The following is a 19,866-nucleotide window of genomic DNA, read 5'->3' on the forward strand; positions in this document are numbered from 1 at the left end:
AAAAAAAGGGAAAAGAAAGAGGCAAGGGATCAGTTTCAAACAGTAATATCTTCCCATCTGAAACAGGAGAAAAGTAAAGATTAATGGATCTTAAGAGCAGATCACCTCCGCAGGCTGGCTACAGAGATGGGGAACCCAAAACATATACAGAGGGATTAAACCAAATGCAGAGAAAAAGTTCTTGACTTAATTATTCTAAAACTGAAGTTCAAGTGGAAAAAAAGCATTGAACTGGAAGAGGGCAGACTTTGGCTGGGGGGAGGTCTGTGAAAGGAGCAGCACCTCACACTATTAGTGCATCTAGCTCCAACGATTCGAGATCTTTCTGCTCTTCCCCAAGACTGCAGATCCAAAATCAGCAACCCGTTTGGTTTTTCACTTACGTAGGCCAAAATGCGAGAGCTTTTATTTTACAGAAACGTGTGAGTCAGGTTCTGATTTTGCAAAAGCCACGCCAGGCATCTTCTTAATCTGGTCTGCATTTGAAAAGAACCAGTATGGGAGAGGCTGAATTCAGATAAACGGTGCCGGTATTGGGTCATTTATGCTGTTTACGCATGCGAACAGTTCATGAGGCTGGTGTCCAGAGGGATTGCCAGGCGGAGGATGCCTCCACCCTTTCCCCAGACCACGTGCGGTACAGACATCAGGAAAGAGGGGAGGCTGGTGAGAAAGGCAGAGCTAACCAAACCTGGCTCACGTGTGAATGCCAGCAGCTACGGGGACAATGCTGGCCAGATTTTTGGCTGGTGCAAATCCAACAGAGCTCCGTTGGCTGATGTTGGCCCTGGATTTGCAGAAGAGAATAGCTGGCTAATAGCTGAGTGGCTTTGCTTGCGCTTTCAAAGACCTGTCAGATGAAAAACGGGAGTTAAGCACACAGTTCTCCAGGTCTGAAGCACTTTGTCCTCAGGTTTGGGTTAGCCCTGCCTCCAAACGCAGGCTGAAACATCCCAAAAATTGGACTTCTTGGCCACCACACACAGAGACAGATACGATCCTGCTCCTGTGAGCTGCCGACTCGTGAACTTGAGGCAGGGCAAAAACACCGCAGACCTCTCCACCTCGTCCTGCAACATGCAGATCTTCCATGTGCTCTTCCTCCTGTAAACGAGTTTTCTAATATCCTTCGTCCCCTCTCTCCCAGGGAAGGGTTTATTTATTTAGACCACTTTACTGCCTGATCAGAATTACCCGTCTGAGAGGGGGATTTGAATGGCACCTTATCTGGGGTCTTTCTCCCTCTCTTTAATGCTTGAAATCAGAAGCTTTGCTGCATTTTTTTTTAATTACAATGGAAAGAGAAAAGGATTGAACAGTAAAGTTAAAATAAAATTAAAAAAAAAACTTTAAATGTAAAATGCGAATGAAAAATTATGGTTTTACTCTTTGCCTTAAAGTAAAATAGCTTTTATCTTTTTTCCCCCTTACAACAGCCTCCTCTACCTAGATAATGCATTTGGTTAGATTTATTTGCTCAGCCCAGAAAACTTGACACTAAGGGGATTATTTAGTTTTAGATTCGCTGTAGTCCATAGTAATAGCCAACAGGGAAAGGAATGAAGCAGCGATATTAGCAGGAAGATGGGAGGGGAGGGTGGACGGGGGAGGGGGTGGCAGGGACTGCAGCTAAGCAAAACTGCTTGCATAAACACCATTAAGAAGATTTAGACATTGCTTTTCTTATCATCAGCACTCCTGGAAGAAATAAAAAAAAAAAAAAAAAAAAAAGAGAGAGCGAGAGAGAGAAAGGAGAAAGGAAAAGGGACAGGCCCTGACTTGCTGTGCATGCGTTTCCATCAAGGTTCAATAGAAAAATAAAACCAGCCCAGGGTCCGTCTGCGGCAATTCTGCCGACCTCTCCAAGTCACCCCATCACAGTCCAAAGGAGACATTTGTTCCACGTGTTAAGAGGAGGAAGGAGCAAGTCCAAAAGGGGAGGAAACACACAGTTTCCCTGCACAGACTTGGGCAATTTTCTACATATCTATGAGAGTACATTTATTTTTCTGTAAAACGCTTGAATTTTCTTTGTGCACTACCAAGAAGTAGAATGCACCCAGTATGACAGGAGGGAGAGGTTTGTGCGAGCTAGGTGTCAAACTTTAACAGGCAGAGTGGTTGGCAGCCCAGCTTTTGGAAACTGTGTCCCAGATCCACCAACCACTGACTCCGTGGAAGGACACAGCAATTGCAAGGAGCATCGAATCAGGGACAGGCAGGAGAAGACGCTGGGAACTTTGTTGATCAGCGAAAGGAAACGTGTAGGAAATCACAAGTGCTAGAAGTGCTTTCCAAGAGTCCGGAGCAGGCCACCGAGCAGCAGTTGTCCCTTCAGAGTGCAGGTTCCCCCCCGGCCAGCATTTGCTGGTGCCATTCTCACAACGTGGCTCGCATCCAGCCGGGGAGGGAGGGACATCCAACTGCTGGTCTTGCCTAGGAACATGAAGTCAAACTGCTTTTCTCCATTCCCACCCTGACTGGTTATGACAACCTCTAAGCCTGTTAGAGGCATACACATCTCAGGAGAGCAGATATTAAATTAAAAGGTTATTCATTGAACACAATGAATGAGCAGATGAGCAGATGCTTAAGCATCTGGTCTATTGATGAAGACACCATGAGCAGGTCTGAGGGCTTCTTTGTGTGAACATGACATGTCCTAGAGAAGGGATGGGGCTGGCTGACAACCCAAGTGCTCGGGTGACCCACTCACTCAGCCTCCTTCTCCTCTCTGCTCCCGCTGGAAGGAGGAACAAGCACTCCTGCTGCTACCCTCTGAGCTCTGCCACCCCAGTGTATTTCCTTGCACCATTGTGAAAAGTATTACCGCCGAAAGACCCGAGTCAGTAGATCTCAGCTGCTAAAGCATCCACAGGAAGGGAGCGCAGATGCTATTTTAGAAGTTATAATGCTCTGGATTTTGAACAAAACATCCAACGCTGTGGAAGAGACGTAAACCTTCACGCTTCAGGGCACAAAAATCTTCCTGTTACTGGGGATTAGGAGGAAAGTGTCCTTGGAGACAGGTATTGTGGAGCTGCCAATGAGGAGACTTCTTGCCCTTTACTCTGTGCAAGCTGGATAGGAAACGCGAATTCTGTTTCGTGAGGAATTCTCTGGCTTTGGCCTTTATTCCACATTGGCATGAGACAGAGACCTTGCAAATTCTTCATCAGAAGAGAACCTACATGTCTCAGAAAAGGCACACATAAGAAGGAAGAGGCAACCATGTATGAGAGAGGAAAGTCAAGTTCAATTGACTAATCCACGCCACACGGAAGGAATTGCCATGTTCCAGGCGACTGCTTTAATCAGTGGGTGAGAGGTCAACTAAATTAACTCTAGATGCAAGAGTTAACTCAAGAGATGACTTCTCCGCTATTTATCCAGCTATACGTCACCTTGGCAAGTAGATTATTTGATAGTCAGCTTGTGCCTCTTCACTTTTACTTGGTTTCCAAAGGAAGCATGTGAAGCTGGAAGAAGAAAACTAGGGAGTAGAGTGGGAAGTTATTTTGGGACCGGTGGTCATTGTGGAAGGGATGGAAGAGTTTAAGCCCAGAGGAAAACACAATTCATTAATTCTTCCACGTGGGAAACAACTCCCTCCCATGGTGATAATGCTCAGAAGAACTTAACAGCTCTTGGATCAAAATGAATGGAACATCTCCTTCCTTGAATTTCCAAATATTCCTGCTATTCCACTCATCCCTCCTGGGCCCTTCTGTACTTATAGAAAATGCTGTGCCCCCAAAGCAGGTTCGTGACTGGGTAAGGAGAGAAAATCTGCTCCAATTCATCGGCATCCTCTGTTCTTTGCAACTCACCTTGATCCAGTGATGCCAGACTTATCTTGGAGAAGAGGCATTTCAGACCTGGCTTGATGAAGTCCTGTGCCTCGCCAGGGCTCACAGAAAGCAAGGGGAAAGCAGGAGAGTGACCTAGGTGCCCAGAGGTTGCTCGTGACTAGCACAGGCTGAGCCTTAAGGAGTAAGTGCAGTCCCGGTCCACTGGTGTTGTTCTCCCTGTGCGAGAGGGAAGCGAGCATCAGCGTTGTCTTACAAAATGCCTGAATCACTTCTTTTTTCCTAGAAGCATCATTTCCATCTTGCCTGGCTTGAGCTTCAGCCAGCTGTTTTTCGTCCAGGAGCTTATCTCTCGCAGGCATAGTGACATTGTGTGACAGTGCCTGTTGTGTCTGCTGAGAAGACGTAAAGCTGGGGGCCAGCAGCCGACCCGTAACGCAAGAGCCCCTGGTCTTTGTTATCTCCTCCCAGCGCCGAGTTCTGTGCCTATGCTAAAAGATTAGCTGTTCTCCCATAACATGCTATTGTGTGTGTGGGGAATGGGTTATTTCTTTTTTCTAGAGCAGCTGTTTTCAGTTCCCAGCTAATGTTGCTCTTTGTTTCAAGTGTCTTTTCTCTGTTTCTCAGCACAGCTGTCTTCTGTAGAGCCAGCCTTCAGAAAAACCCGTCTCCGAGCGGATGATGTATTCAGCTACTTTTCACCATGACTAAAGTCTTCTGCATCTGCAGCATGAACTTTTCTCACTTGCCGTCAAGAACTGCGCCTGTTCACAATACGTGGTGGCAAACTTGTTACCTTCTACCACAGAGGAGCGTGTATAAAACCACAAAGACCTCATGGTCCCAGTCAATCATCACAGCCATCACCCACCTTGTCTAGTCTTTTGACTGCAGCACTGGGATGTGTTAGGGATCTAATGGATCCCGTTGCAACAGATCCCAGAGTGGACATGCAAGAACACCTTTAATTTAGTGAGATTCTTGAGCTGTAACATGAAAGTCCTGCTGAAGAGATAGGAGCAACGCATGTCCTTGTGGTCACCAAGAGTGGAAGACACCGGGGGAATAAAATCTGGGTCCGAGCTAAGGATACACCATGACAGCAGGGTGGGCCTGGCACGTGATGAGGATGTCACGATGGTTCAGAGCGGGCCACTGCAGGCAGGTATTAGCTGTAGCTACAGCCATTATCCCAGCTCAGATGACAAGGACAGACCTGGATCGTAGCAAAAAGATGGGGCATCCTGCTGAAATGTGAGAAATACCATGGGGGGAAGAAAGCGAATCTGTCCCAATCCACAGCCTACGTAGCATATTACTCAAACTGTTCGGTGGACCTTCTTTCGATGCACTGTAGGCATATACTTTTGTCTTCAGGGTAAGTGGGACACTTGTCAAGGCTATCTGTCTGTCTAGTCTGCAAATGTGGGATGAAGAGACCTAGCACAGACTTGGGGGTGGGAGTCAAGTGCACCTGACTATGGAAAGCTGCTTATCTCTCCAAAATGAGGACCACCTTCTCAGAATATGGACACACACCTGAGTTCTCTCATACTGTTTTAGTTCAAACTCAACGCAGTGCTGCACGACAGCTGATCTGGCTGTAGAGTTCAGCCTGCTGTTGCCTGTCCCTGTTGCCTGTGTTGGAGGCAGGAGTGTTTTGGATGGAGTATCTCCAAGTGGGCTTGCAATCCTTTTAGTCCTTGAGCTCTCTGGGTGTGACCTGGGCTGGGCTTATTAGTTTCATAGGGTTTTTTTGTATCAGGGCAGAACTTGTCGTGAGGGCCGTATCAGAGTTCAACGGTGTTTCATTGACTTACGTCTTCTTAGCTGCAGAACAGCAGCTGGTGGAAGATTAATTTTGTAGCATACAGTTACAAGTTAATTGCAGTTTCACTGGAAGGTGGGAAACCTGCATTTGAGAAATAAGAGAAGGAGGCACCAGAATGTGCTTTCCCTGTCTGGCCTTAGCTCCGGGGTTCTTGTCTCGCCGCAGTTATCCCCGTCTGCTACAAAGCGGGTCAGGGTCTCGCTGTGCTGAGCAAGCACACAGTAAGAGACAGTGGCTGCCTCTGAAAGTGCACAGTCTTCAGCTCTCCTGGTGAGGACAGAGCAGATTCACTTGCTCCTAGATTATTCCAGTTCTGATTTTTATTTCTGGGGCTTTCTTGATAGATTTCATAGGCAGATGTTTCAGCCAGGCTTGGAGCATCCTTGGTACCGAGAGAGGAAATCCTCAGATGGTCTACTTTTCCTCTGAGAAACGCCTTTTCTTCAAAGGTACCTGCTTGCTGTTTCACAATTACCTGCCTCTTTTTTTCTTAGTGAGTTGCTTCAGTTATGTTTTTCTTGATGGGCTTCAATGTGATGGCTTTCAGATGTGATGAGGAATGAATGAGTTGAAAGCAGAAGATGTCAAGCAATGGGTAAATGACGAGGGGAAGGAATTTAATGCTCAGAATCACAGGAAATGAAAACCAGCTCCATTCATCTGCAAACAACAAATAGCTTGCACTCCAGTAAGCAGTTCGTCTTGTATTCCGATTCACACCTGCAGCAGGGGCAAGAAGGGAAAGTACTAAACCCCATTATCCTCAGAGTAAGAGATCAGAGGAAGGCAGAAATTAGACAATTTCCATATAGACGAAGCAGCAGAACACAATTTTGGCATGTTTCAACCATCTGCAAGAGACTTCAGAGCTCTGAAAAATGCTGTGAAAGCTGTCAGCCGGGCTATAAAATGCAGAATCTAGTTAACCAAGAAAGGTTGTCAACAAAGCGATGGGGAAAAGCGTCAAAGGAGGAAGAAACACCCTTTGCTGGACAAGCACTGCTTTCAAACGCTGTGTGCTCCCAGTACGCCAGGAATGAGAAGGCAGGCAGGAGCCCTGTTGAGGGTGCAGGCTCCAGCACAGGCACCTACCAGAGCCAGTCCCCGAGCTTCGGTAGGGTTCAAGGCCATGTCATCAGCCAGACCTGGTTGCAGGCCCTTGACTTTATTCAGATAACCTGAGTTGGTTTAATCTATGCAGTCTGTGCCCTGTTGCTAACCCAAGAATCCTTTTTTGGGCTTTGTTTTACATCTGTCTTGGCTTTTTGAGCATGTGTTTAACCTTACACACACGTAACCTTCCTGAGTTTGAGAAGGCTACGAACGCATGAAGCTGAGCATCTAGCGCCCATCTAAAATCATTGTCTGGTTGGGTGAGGGCTGTCTACCACCGTGTACGCAGCACGTTTCTGAGCTGCGCTCTGATAATTCGATAACAACAGGAAGCGAAGTGCTGCAAAAACCATACTGATTTTTATATATTGTTTTGCACAAATATCTATTTCATTTATGTATGTGTGAAGGACATAAGTACATGGAGGAGTACAGATATACGTTCCAGCTTTCAATCTGTGCTGTCATGGATTTTGTGGGCTTTGATTGGACAAATGCTCTTTCCAAAACACCTGAGTTACTCACAGGAATAAGACCATCTGTGTCTGTCAATGGTTGCCATATTGGGCCATGTGTACTCAACATAGGGATTGGCATTAAACGGTGTTTCCTTCACCATGTAAAATTGGAAGGTGGAGAAGAAAAACTGTCTTAAGGATCCTGCTCTAGGGATGAAGAGGTATGAGTTCACTGCCAACATTTCCGCCTTCAAATGGTGCCAAGAAGGCCTGTGGACTGGTCTCCCTGGTGCCCTAAGTATTGTACTGAGGGGACACAGACATGGCAGAGTAGAAGACAACAGCAAGGCAAGCGTTGGTCAGCGTGAAGGACAGCACCTCTGCAGCCTTATGGCTACAAGCGTGAACAGAGGAGCACACCAGAGGTCCACCCACTCTACGCTTCTGTACAAGCTCTTTTAAAAGGAATTTTTCCTCCACAACTCTGAACCCACATACCTTCAGCACAAACAAGGTGCTGCCCAGCTCTGTGGTGTGAAGAACCACCTATTTTGTTTCCAGCGTGCCACCTGCTAGGTTCCTTCGATGCCCTCCTGAGGTCTTGTACTGGAAGAGGCTGCCTGTCCAAGCTGCATCTGATTTTATAGTCTTGAGTTGTAACTCCTTCAGTCACCCCCTTCCAGCCTGAAAACTACCCAGATGTGCTGATATACTACCAGAAAAGCTGAGAAGGCCGGTGTTAAAGAAGGTTCACTAGATAATTTTTCAAATATATTTTTAATGATAAGGAGCAGACCAGCCGCTGCCACATTCTCCATTTGTTACCTTGGGCAAAACATTTAAACCTTCTGTACCCCAGCTCTTCTTCTGTGAAGTAGGGTAATAACTCTGCTCTCATCTTGGCTATTTAGCGCCTCGGGGCACAACAGTCTTTTGCTATTTCTATGCAGAGTACCTTCTGCCACAATTATTGTCATGTAGACAACAGAGTAAGACAGAGCTGGGCTCTGTGGGCATTTCGGTATTTTCCCTTGGGGGTCATGCCTTTTGAGCAGCCCCTCTTAATCCACCTGAGTCAGGTAAGGGCTCTCTGCCGTGCAAGATAGTACTTCCTAAAATTGCCTTAGCAATGGTAAAGTGAAAGAGGAAAAAAAAAAATCTGTAACAAAACCCTTTTGACATTTTGCAGCAATGGTATTAATATTCTTAGCTATTGTTCCAGCTCTGCCAATAATGTAAAGTTTAAAGGCGAAAGGGGTGGGCAGAGGGGGCAGAGAAATCAAAGCAGACCATTAGGCTGAATGGTTATCTAGGCGGTTTGCTCTAGGCAAACAGTTAATCCAGACCTGGGAGAGAGCACTGGTAGTTAAAGCCCTTTAATGGCCTAAGTCCTATGATAATTAGTCCTGCCCTGGAGGTAGCTAAGTGAGCCACTCCAGCCTGAAATGGAGCTCATCCACTGCTGAGGCCATAATCCTCTGTGCACAATGAAAGCTGAACTAATTCACTGAGTAAACACTTTCTCAGTTACTTACACGCTGTCTTCTTTCAGCTTGACACCAAATAGATTCACTTCCAAGAGCTGGAAAGAAAATCAACTTTTTTTTTTTCCTTTTTTTTTTTTTTTTGAAGCAACTGATCTTGGTTGCAATGCATTTGGATTTAGTATCCAGGGTATAACCTGGACAGATATCATCTCCTTTCTCCTGGCATCACACAGCAGCTCCTTTATTTTAGTCCATTACAATGGCAGAGAGCAGAAAGGCATTTCCCCATCTATTACCTGCTCTTTTCTCCTGCCTGTTTCTCTGAAAAGGTGTATGCTGGAGAAGAGCGGGAAGGCTTGTGTGAAGCTCATATAGAAATTCGTGGCTCTTTCAATTACTGAGTTCTGTGCTCTCAGCTCACCCAAAGGCTCAAGGTGGGGAGCTTGGCATGGAGGAAGAGTAAATTGAAGTAGCAAGGAAGGAAACACCAAATATCTTCAACCGTTGCAGATCACACCAGCTTTTTCTGCTTTTTCTTCTTTCTGTTTTAATTAAGAAATGGAAATGTACATGCCTTAGCACATTGCCCTCTGTAAAGACATGCTGTGAATGCCTAGTCTTCTCTGGGTGCATTTCACGCTCATGTCTTCTTTCCAGCTCCCCCCAGTGCTATCCTGCTTCTGGACCCACCTGCAAGACCCAGCTCTCAGTGCCCTCCACGCCCCACCAAAAGCTGGGAAAGGGAACCAAGCAGGGAGCAGGGGTGGTGGTGGCTCTGCGCGCAGGAGCATGCACTGTCCCTCTGGGTAGATCTGTCCCTGGGGTCTCCTGCCCTGCAACCACACACTGAGAGCACTGGTGTCTCTGCTGAATGATGCTGCAGGTATCCCTGGTCCATTAACCCTGGCAATTGTCCCCTCTGATGCCTGCAGTGCCAAGTGTTTGGGGAGAAGAGGGCTGAAGACCTACAAGGGTAAGCAATCCTCTGACTTGCTGAATCGCTATCACCTGATGAGGTGTGATCAGAGCAGACGGGACAAAAGAGAGAGGGGTCTTGCATGACGCAGACACGAGTGGGGTTGTGAAGTTCATAGTGTTATCATCTCTCGTTCTTCTCACAACTTGTCCTATATCTCCCTTAAAGCCCCAGATCCTGGAGTCACGTGAATACACCAGACTCAACACCATCTGATGGAGAAGACCTGCTTAAAACCCTGGATCTCTACTGGTTTAAAACCTAGGAGGCAAGTGAATTGTGTTTCAAAGGTGGAGTTATCTCATTGCCTTTAGAGGTGAACAGGGTACTTGTTTACAAATGAACTCTTTGTTTGGGCTCATGTTAGAGTCTACAGAGAGAAATGGACTTTTCTGGACCACAGTCCATCCCATCTCAAGATGGTTGGATGAATTGTACTCCATGAAGGCACGTTCGTCTCCCTGGGCTGGAATACGAGTTTAGACCCCCCAGCTCAGCTATTGACACTGTCAGTGTTCAAAGGCAGGTGAGAGAAGTCCCGCTCCAAAAGTAGTGCTATGATTTCTTTAAAGCAAATGACATGGTTTGGGGGTTTGATATGTGTCTGGCACCACCTCTCTGCAAGTTTTGGTCAAGACATAGCTGCAAATGACTGCCTGTTTTTGTGATTCACTCTCCATCCCTCAAAAGGCTCCCTTGGATGCTGTCTGGAGATCTTTCACCCCACTGGCCAGGATTTGTCTGACTATCAGGAAACTGCAAGCATCTTTCCTTGGGCTAAGCAAAAATGTATTGTGTGCGTGTTCTCTTTACAAGGACCTCCATGTTTGTGTACATCAGAGGGGTTTTTTGACCTCCAACGTAGAAAAGATTTCATTTGTTTTTTCTTCTGAAATCCCTCTTTCCCAAAGAGGGATTTTTGATGGTACTTGCTGGCCTTCAGTGGTACAGAGGAAAAGATAGAGGCAAATAAAAGAAGAAAAATCAAATCCTGATCTAACTTTACACTTCCAAAAAAGAAGGACAGACATAAAAGGATCTGCCAAAGAGAAGAGTCTCATAATCAAAGGAGAAAAACAATACACTTTGTTTGTTTATTGGATATTTAAATGCACCAAATTCTTTGTCAGCTACAATCTGGCCCAGGAAAAGAAATCTCAGCAAAAAATATAATGAAAGCTTCATCAATGCTCTCTGTGGTCTACCAGCAATACTACTTTTATGAAGACCAAGTCATGGCCCACAAGTTGGTGAGATCAGGCCAGCAAGGGAGTGGAAGGGACGGTTCAGGCAGGGTTCAGCCCACTCTTTGGGGTGTGCGAGGCAGCCCAGTGGCGGGGTTCACCCCTTACTGATGACTGCGTTTGCTGGCTGGTTGCTCTTCGTGTGGATGATGGAGAAGAGCAAGCCAGACAGCTTTCCTTCTTTGCTCCCAGGCCATCAGGGAAGCATGTCCTGCTTTTAGGATCCCAGCCCCCAAGAAAACACAGAGGACCAGTGCCAGCTGGAAGACCCCAGGACCTGAAAGCAGAGATTGCTTCTCTCTCTCATCTACATCAGGGTGGACACTCCTGGCTCAGCTCACCCTGTGAGGCACGGGGTCTTGAGTTGGGCATTCCTGGGCTGCTTTGACAGCAGCCACGGGGTCCAGCCTCGTCCTCTGTAAAGTGGTGATGGGCAGAGAACAGAAAAAATGGTCTCTGAACCTCTTGAACTGAGTGATGAGAGAGGCAAGGCACGCGGGCCTGTTTTATGAATGCTCTTACAGCATAAAACGTGTTGGTGAGTGGTATTACTAGCGTTGCTTGGAGCTAGGAGGAAAAAAAAATCATTCTGAAGTGTGTGTTCAGAGATTTTTTTTCCTTATGCAGGGAAAACAGAAACAAAATGGGGGGAAAAAAGGGAAAAAACCCACACCCTCTCTGCATCAGCAGCTGCTTCTGTCTCCAGGCTCTATGGCAATGATACCTCAACTCACCCATTCAGCAGTCCATTATCACTTCCCTCCTTCCATTATTCCCTTCAACCTTATCAGACGTAAGCATCGTCTCAGATGCTCCAACTGGAGCCTTGTAATTGTCCCTGGTTAAAGCTCGATAGCACCTTGAACCGCCAGAGTAATCTCTGCTTTAAAAAAAAAGGTCTCTGCAAGGAGACGATGCTAGAATTTGCCTGTGGCTATGCAGGATCTTTAATAGCTAGCTCTTTTCTCTCTCCTCTCTCACGCTCACAGATAAATGGGAAAATTCTTTTTTTTTTTTTTTTATTTATTTATCCTCAGCCTTTTTAGACTGCCTGTTAGGCAGTGATCACAATATTTATTACAGGGTTTGCAATATTATTATTACTAGCTCCTGAGGGCACATGGTGGAAGAGATGGGTGGAGAAAGTATAATACCATTAGACAGAAGTTTTCTCTGGGGGAAGGAAATGGAAATGGCATTTTCTTGGGCATCTTGGTGTGAGGAAGGAAGCCGGACTCCAAGGGACTGACTCTTTCTCCTTGCATCTAGGCAAGGTTTAGGCCAGGGCACCACGAGTGCCAAGTGTTTTTTTAATTAGGAAAGGAGACTTTATTTATTTTACGCCGGGAAGGGAATGAGCAAAAGGTGCAAAGTCCAGTTCAAAGAGCAGGTGAGGAGGATCTTGGCATTGCTTTGCAATCCAAGTCCCGCCAGAATCTGTAAGATAGCCCCAGCTCGTAGGCCAGCCAGCACAAAAAATGGGACAAGAGATGAAAATCTGCGCCCATGGACTAAACCCTCCCTTTAGTGAAGACCTACCTTAGGAGACTGAAGGGGGGGGGGTGTGTGTGTTATTCCTTAAATTGATTGTTTCTTTCTAATAAACAAGACCAAGCTTTGGTGTGCCTCCTCCACTGACCTCCTCTAGATTCTCATGTTCCTGCCCCAAAATTGACACTCAGGCTGCATTTTTCAGCTTTCTGTTTACAAAATGTCATCTGAAAATTGCTGCCCATCATTTAATTGCAGACCTTACACTTGGATGCCCGTATCTGTGAGTTTCCATGAAATCTTCATTGTTATCTGGCCTTTTATTCCTCATGTTTACACCTGGTAGAAAACCCTTGCTGCTTTTTCCTTTAAAGGTGATTGCAAAGGGGAAAATGAATTAGTGCCAGTTGTTGCTTTATGATGTATATCTGGAAGAAGAAGGAGTAAAAAAAAAAAAAAAAAAGAGAAATCATTGAATTCTGAATGTGCTTTTGCACATTCTAACATTAGATGTTGCGGACAAGTTATTTTTTCCTCTAAGTCTCTCCAGAACATTATGGAAGATGGGAGTTTGCATCATTAGCAACAATTTGCAAGGGAAACAGCTAAATCACAGAGTGTTCATTTGTTGAATCTGGTGCAGAGGTCCACCACCTCAGAGAAACGACATGACGCTTTGAAAATGCTGTATAACAAATTATCTACAGGCAGATATAAAATTCCTTTTCTTTCCCCTTCAAGCCACAATGGAGGCACCACAAAAACATATCAGTTGGACTGTTTCCAATGCATTTATAAGAGCACAAGACCATGAGTCGTGATTACTTTGGTGCTAAGCCTGTCCCAGGAGACGGGATAGAGGAGCGCTGTGGCACGGAGAGGAAGGGTGTGAATCACAGCACTTCTGAGGATGTGCCACAACCTGTCAGAGAGGGGAACGCACGTTCCTAAATACATCCCCTCCTTGGGTAACCGCCTTCCTCTCGTTAAGCATCTTAAATCTAAGAAGGTTTCCATTGCAGCCATGGTAATCGTGTCCCTCCTCCTGGCATGGTTGGTGGTGTGTTCTCATGGGTGGCAGCAATGGTCATCACGTGGTCATCTCTTGGGCACAGGCGTTGGGGATAATGGTGGGACTCATGCCAGCCCCTGTTTTATCCTACAGTCTAGCTAGGGGTTAAGCTCAATCAGAGCTAGAAAAGCTGACTGAGATTTAGAGATCAGAGTTTTGCATTCAAATGGAAAAGCTGGATCTATACAGCCGATCATAAAGGTGACAGGACCTCAGAGTCCTGGGCTATAAATCAGTCTCTTGTATTCCTAATGCAAAGACAAGATTTGTAAACAAACACCTTTTTTTTTTTTTTTTTTTGCTTATTGGCATGACTTGTGATTATGTCTTAGGATTTGTAAATCTATTTCCTGACTTCTAAGCCAATTGAACGTTTCAGAAGTCAGTCAGAGAGTTAAATCTGATGCGAAAAGTCATGGTTTGTAAATCAAACTGCAGTTCTTAGGTTAGCTGAGAGGATTTATGAATCTGGATGGAGATATCTAAATCTGGTTTATAAAAGTACCGATTTATAAATAAAACCCCAAAGAACGGCTTGGGTCCCGGCAGGTGATGAGTCAGGAGGTGCAAAATGACCATGACATGGACACCCAGCGCTGTCTATCACAGGGACCCCAGACCATCCATCAGCAATCCCGGATTTACTCTTCACTAAGAAAATAAAAGCTCAGGGCCTCTGTATCGCACCCAGTATAATGGCGAAGCGTTTGGGTGCTGGCCATCAAAGAGAGAAGTTCTTTTCCAGCTGTTCTCCAGACCCAGGTGAGGCCACCAGGACCACCTCGCCGGCACAGGGGTGAGTACCACCGCCTCCCCACGCTAGCACAGAAAGCCCTATGTCCTCCTTACTGGCCCCTTAGCACCCCAATTTCCACTGAGGTCAGGGGTGACTGTTCGTGAAATGCTGCGTGGCTTCAAAAGTTTTACGGTATAAAAGTGGCTCTTCTTATGTAAAAAAAGAGGGGGAAAAAAATCAAATTTCTACAGTTCTAAAACTTTTTAAAAAGCATTTAAATTTTAAGCTGGGGATTTATAAATGGGCTATTAAAGTTTAAGAGTTTCATTATAGTTTTTTTTAAAATCATAATTACTTTAGGTAGGGGAGGAGGGATAGATCTACTTTATTCCTAGTGGAAACTATACATATATATGAAGTATCTATATAAAAGCTGGAACTGAGCTTATATTAATACAGTTTAACTGATATTCAATAACTTCACCCTCCCTTTTTCCTATTGTCCATATTTAAATACTTCAAAAAGAATTCTAATCAAGTGGAAATTAATAGGGGAGGAAAGACTGGGGTAGCAGGAGAGGGCTCTAATCCCACTCTCTTTTAATATTTCAAAGTCTCTTTTATTTTCCTAATAAAAAAAGAGAGAGCGAGAGGGAGAAAGTGGAATTAATCCAGTGCTCTGAACTGTCCTCTCGTCTTACTGATTTAAATAAAATCCAAGAGCACATCACACCAGAAGGCCATTCCTGGCCACGTGCCAGGGTGGGCTCTCACGTCCCAACTTTCCCTCCCCGCCTTCCCCAGGAGGTGGTCACCCTCCCTGCTCCCCACCGGCAGGTTGGACACGACACCCAAAACCAGCAACGGGGTGCTCGCTTTCCTGAGGGCCTTGGGGGTGTCCTCCAACCCCTCTCTGACCCCCCATTAGGGCAGCCTCATCATCCTGGTGGGATTTGGTGCAAGGTGCGGTGGAGCCCGTCTGCACCCAGACCACCGAGGACCCAGCTCGTCCCTGCGCCCAAAGGTCTTGCACCCATGGGCACCTTCCCTGTAGGACCAGGCGATGATGCTGGAGCAATGCTGGGGTTAGATCAGGACAGGACTGAGCATGAACTGGAGGAGAGGGAAACTCATGGTGGATCTTTCCATGGCAAAGACAGAGGAGACCAAATGTTCTGCATCAATTTGCCTTGATTTCTCTGTTGCTGGTGCATTCAGCTGCTCGCTGAGGACAGAGGAGCAAACCCTCCACCGACACCAGCCTGCATGGTTCCTTCTCGCAGCCCATGTGCTCCAGAGCCAAGCGTCTGGATTTAAAACAGACATCCCGCCTGGCATAGGGTGTGCCCAGCCTTCAGATGTTATTTAAGCGTTAAGTGCTGTGCAAAAACCGAAGGCAGCCTTGTTAAACCGCACAGAGCAGAAGGACGTAATGTTTTCAACTGAGCAGTAAATAACTGTTTTATTAACCGAACAGTGCACACTAGATGGCATACCACTCCTTGCCTACTGCTCCTGTGTTATATTGCTTTTATTATACTTGTGTTAAGACAGCATCCAAATTTGGGCAGTATTTTCCTAATGCAGGCAAGACCGCATCCTATTGCGGTCAGGTGGGTGCGTAGGGGATCAGCGCACACCCAAAATCAGAGTTCAGCCTGGCAGAGGTGACCAATCTCTGTTGAAGCGAAGGCAGGCGTAGCGTGTTTTTCTGAGCTTGGCTTTTCTCCGTCTGTGATGCCACACAGGGTGATCAAATCTCATCCGTGGAGAGTCTTTTCCTTCTTCCCAGTTTGTTTTAGAGGTGCATTCGGTCGCTGCAAAAGCTGCAGCTCCGCTAGCAAGAAGGAGATGTCAGGACCCAGGTACATCCTGGCAGTTGCAACAGATAGCAGTCGTAGTAATGTGGGACGAGATGGCAGGGTCCTCCTTTGAGAAGATACCTTGTAAAGCTTTAATTTCAGCTGACCAATCTGGTTGACTGACAGGCATTTAAACAAAGCATTTCCCCAAACACTTTATTGTGGATTTTTTTTTTTTAATTTTGGAAGCTTTCTGTTGAAAAAAAAGGTGTCTTCTAGATTTCCCAATCTCATTATGCAGAAAGAAACATGCATTATATATGATATTAAGCTTCAAGGCTTAATGTACTATATACGATGATGACCATGCAGTCTTATTTTACCTTTTAAATTGCTGAACGATGAATAACTTGTGGAAGAAATATACAGATCTGGGCAAGTGTCTTCATTCAACTACTCCAGAATTTAATAGAAAAGCAAATGAGGAAAAAAAAAAAGCTATGGTTTCAAAGCATTTCAAGACAAATGATGGCACCAAGAAACAGTCATACTAGAGAAGATATGAATTAAGATGACAAGGATAAAGAATTTTCTGTATGTTTCTAAGCCTTTAGTTTTGCAGAAATTCAACCAGCAAAACAAAAAAGAAAATGATACCTACTCCAAACCCACCAAGGACAAGAAGTTTGAAATAATGTTATATTTCTGTCTGCAATATCTTCTCGTGCCTGGTTGGAAATGCATGCTGCCTCTGCCCAGAGCTAATAACCAGTTATTACCTACAGCGACCCAGCTGGGCACTCAGGGGAGGGAAATCGTACCCAAGGTGTTGGTAGGAAATATAAGCACAGGGCTGAAAATAAGAAAAGAGATTCACATTCATACGGATTTTACTAACAGCACATCGAGAAGAAAATTATTGCAGAGCCTGTCTACCTTATGAGAGCAAGAAACAGTGGGGCCATGATGTTGCAAGACACTGGTGGAGTTGAGGGTGGGCAGCCAAAGGAACCAGAAGTTCATACCCGTTACACAGCAGCAAACAGACCTGAAAGTGTTGGCTGCCTTCACAAAATGCTATTGCCGAGCCAGAGGGGAGGTGACGCTGGGTCGGTTGGGTTGGCTCCCAGACGGCCAGCCACCTTCGCTGCGGGAGGGATGGGGACAACCCAGTGTGGCGAAGGCAGTCAGATGCCTCCTTCCCATTCTGCTCTGCGCCTACCTCCTGGGGTGGACATCAGGGCCATTTTTTAGTGGAAAAGTTGGTTACTGAAAACGTTTGGGTTTTTTTCGTTGGGTTTTGTGGAAGCCATCTCATTTTGTCTTAGATACCTTGCGGAAGACCTGCTATTTGTACTTTGTAACCCTGTTCTTCCCTGTTCACCAACCTCCTAACCAGACTTGCAACTCCCGTTAGGCATCAGGACTTCATCCCTACCTGCATCAAAGCAGTGTGGGGTAGGACATCCCACAGCCCTGGCCCCACGGAGGGAACGGCACATGAACGGCAGCCCTTGCACACCTCTCCTACAATGGGATCCATCACCTCCTTAAGGGCTTGTCTTCTTTCATCAGCTACAAACGCTCCCAGCTGACTTGTTCAGATATGACGCCTAACCTCAGGTGACACAAAAGCCAGCTGCAAAGCACAACCCTTCAGATCAAAATTTTTCAGCTCTTCCTGGTCTGTGACAAAGCACCAGCTCTGCTGAAAAGAAAATGTCAAAAATGTCGGGATTTTCCCAAAGGACCAGAATTCCAACTCTCGGTCAGTTGTTGCTGCCCTAAAGAGGTTGTGATCTGAATGAGAAAGAACAAGAAAGCACGTCATCTCTATTTTACAATTTTATGTCATTCGTGCTGTGTCTCTGATCCTTTAACACATTGCATTGTTTCATTCCCTGATCAGATGGTCCGTACTTGCTTCCAAAATAAGATGAGTCCTCCTCCTCTTCCCAAGGAATTTACTCCTTAGCTGAATTGAGTCACTACTGAGTCACTACTCATTAGCTAAATTATTTAAAAGTCAGCTAGGAGAGTACTTCCAGTGCAGAGATTTTCCCCAGGATTCAGGCAGATGTTAGGGGTGCCATCTCTTTCGTGGCAACGCTCTCACAAATAAAATCTGATCCAACCAGTTACCCACCAGCAAACGAATAAAAGATTTTGCCAATAGAAAGGTGACCTGGCACGGTCTATTTGCAGAAATGCTTCGGATACAGCCTTCCCACGTTTGCATAATTTCTAGTCTCAGCATTTCTAAGACAAGTTTTACTGGCGTATCTCTGCTGTGTCTAGTTGCTGTTCTTGGGCAAAAAGGCTTATTGCTGCCTGAGCCAGAAGGTGTAAGCAGTTCTCCTACATAGCACTTAGTCAGGGTGGGCTGGGTCCTGCAACTGGAGTCAGAGACATGCCTTTTCCATTTACACGTGTGCACATATGTACACTCATGCACACGCAAACACGTGGACATCTCGCACGCACAAGCAAATATTCATTTGCTAAAAGACTCGTCTCAACACAAACCTGGAGGAAAGGCTGCTACATTACTGTAGGAATGAAAGATAAAGTGGTGTGAATACAATAACCCATAAAACTCAGCAAATCCTCCAGTTAGAATATAATTTTACTGGAGAGAGGGGGAAAAATAGCTTTTCTCTCAAAGAAAAGGTGGTTTAAAATTAAAATTCATTAAAGAAGGCTAGCTGACACATTTCTGTATTCTTTGAGGAAGTATATCTGTTTCATTTAACGCACTGTCCAATTAAAAAGAAGTGGTCCCTTATTACAGATATGATTTATTCTCTGATAAACTGCTGATTTATGGCTCACTGGGGTATATATTTAATACTGTCAAAAAAAAATGAAAGGACACCCAAAACTATCTGCAGTGCTACAGTGACTCAGTCTGAAAAGGATCTGAGGAAGCAAAGACCCCTGGGAGTTAAATGTAATCTTTGCCTGGGATAAAAGCGCAGAGAACTGCTGATTTTCACAAAAGGATCCTTCACCACCAGCCCCAGCCACCCTACATGCACAGACACATGCACGCGCACGCTCTTCCTCTCCTCCTCCTCCTCTTCCTGCACCCCAGCCAAGGAGCAGTGCACGGGCTGCCATGGAAAGCACAGGTTTTAAACAGGGAAAAAATAAAATAAGTATGGTATTGTTGGAGTTTTCTTCCCAAATTCTGAACACCAGCAAAGTGCTGCCTCTTGGTACCCACAGGGAATAATAATTCATTTGTTAATCTGTAATTTAGAAGAATAGTTGTGATTTTATGTAGGTAGCTGATGAATCCCATCTATGGGTTTTTAAGGTTTTTTTTCCAAATTGTAAGCCTCAGGATAAGGAAAGTGCTTTGCTTCAGTTCCCAGCACAGTTAGCAGCAGCCTTGAGAAGGGACAGCAGGATTTCTCCATAGGTGGTAACCAGGCTGCATGTGAGTTTTTCTGGCTTTGAGCTTCTTGGTCCCACTTTCCAGTAACCCAAAAAAGAGGAGGTGCGGAGCAAGGTTCATCCTCTCCCAGGGCAAGCATCTGAGAGAGGTTGGGAACTTGCTTCTCTCCGTCGCTCCCGACAAGGGGAGAACAGACTGACTCGCCAAACGGCGACGTCTGCATCAGGGATCCTTGAACTCCAGCAAGCTCATGCCACTCAAAGTATTTCAAATCTCACCCCTGCCTCCCAGCAAATAGTGATGACAAAAACGGGAGAGGGGGCAAGTTTTTCACCGCTTTTTCCCTTGTACAAGAAGAACATGGTGATGACCCTGTGCTGCAACTGTACATCCTTGTACCGATCACTATCACCTTCTCGCTCCAGGTAGTCCAAACTGTGCTATGAT

The sequence above is a fragment of the Gymnogyps californianus genome, chromosome 10 (assembly GCF_018139145.2).
Source record: "Gymnogyps californianus isolate 813 chromosome 10, ASM1813914v2, whole genome shotgun sequence".
NCBI classification, from domain to species: domain Eukaryota; kingdom Metazoa; phylum Chordata; class Aves; order Accipitriformes; family Cathartidae; genus Gymnogyps; species Gymnogyps californianus.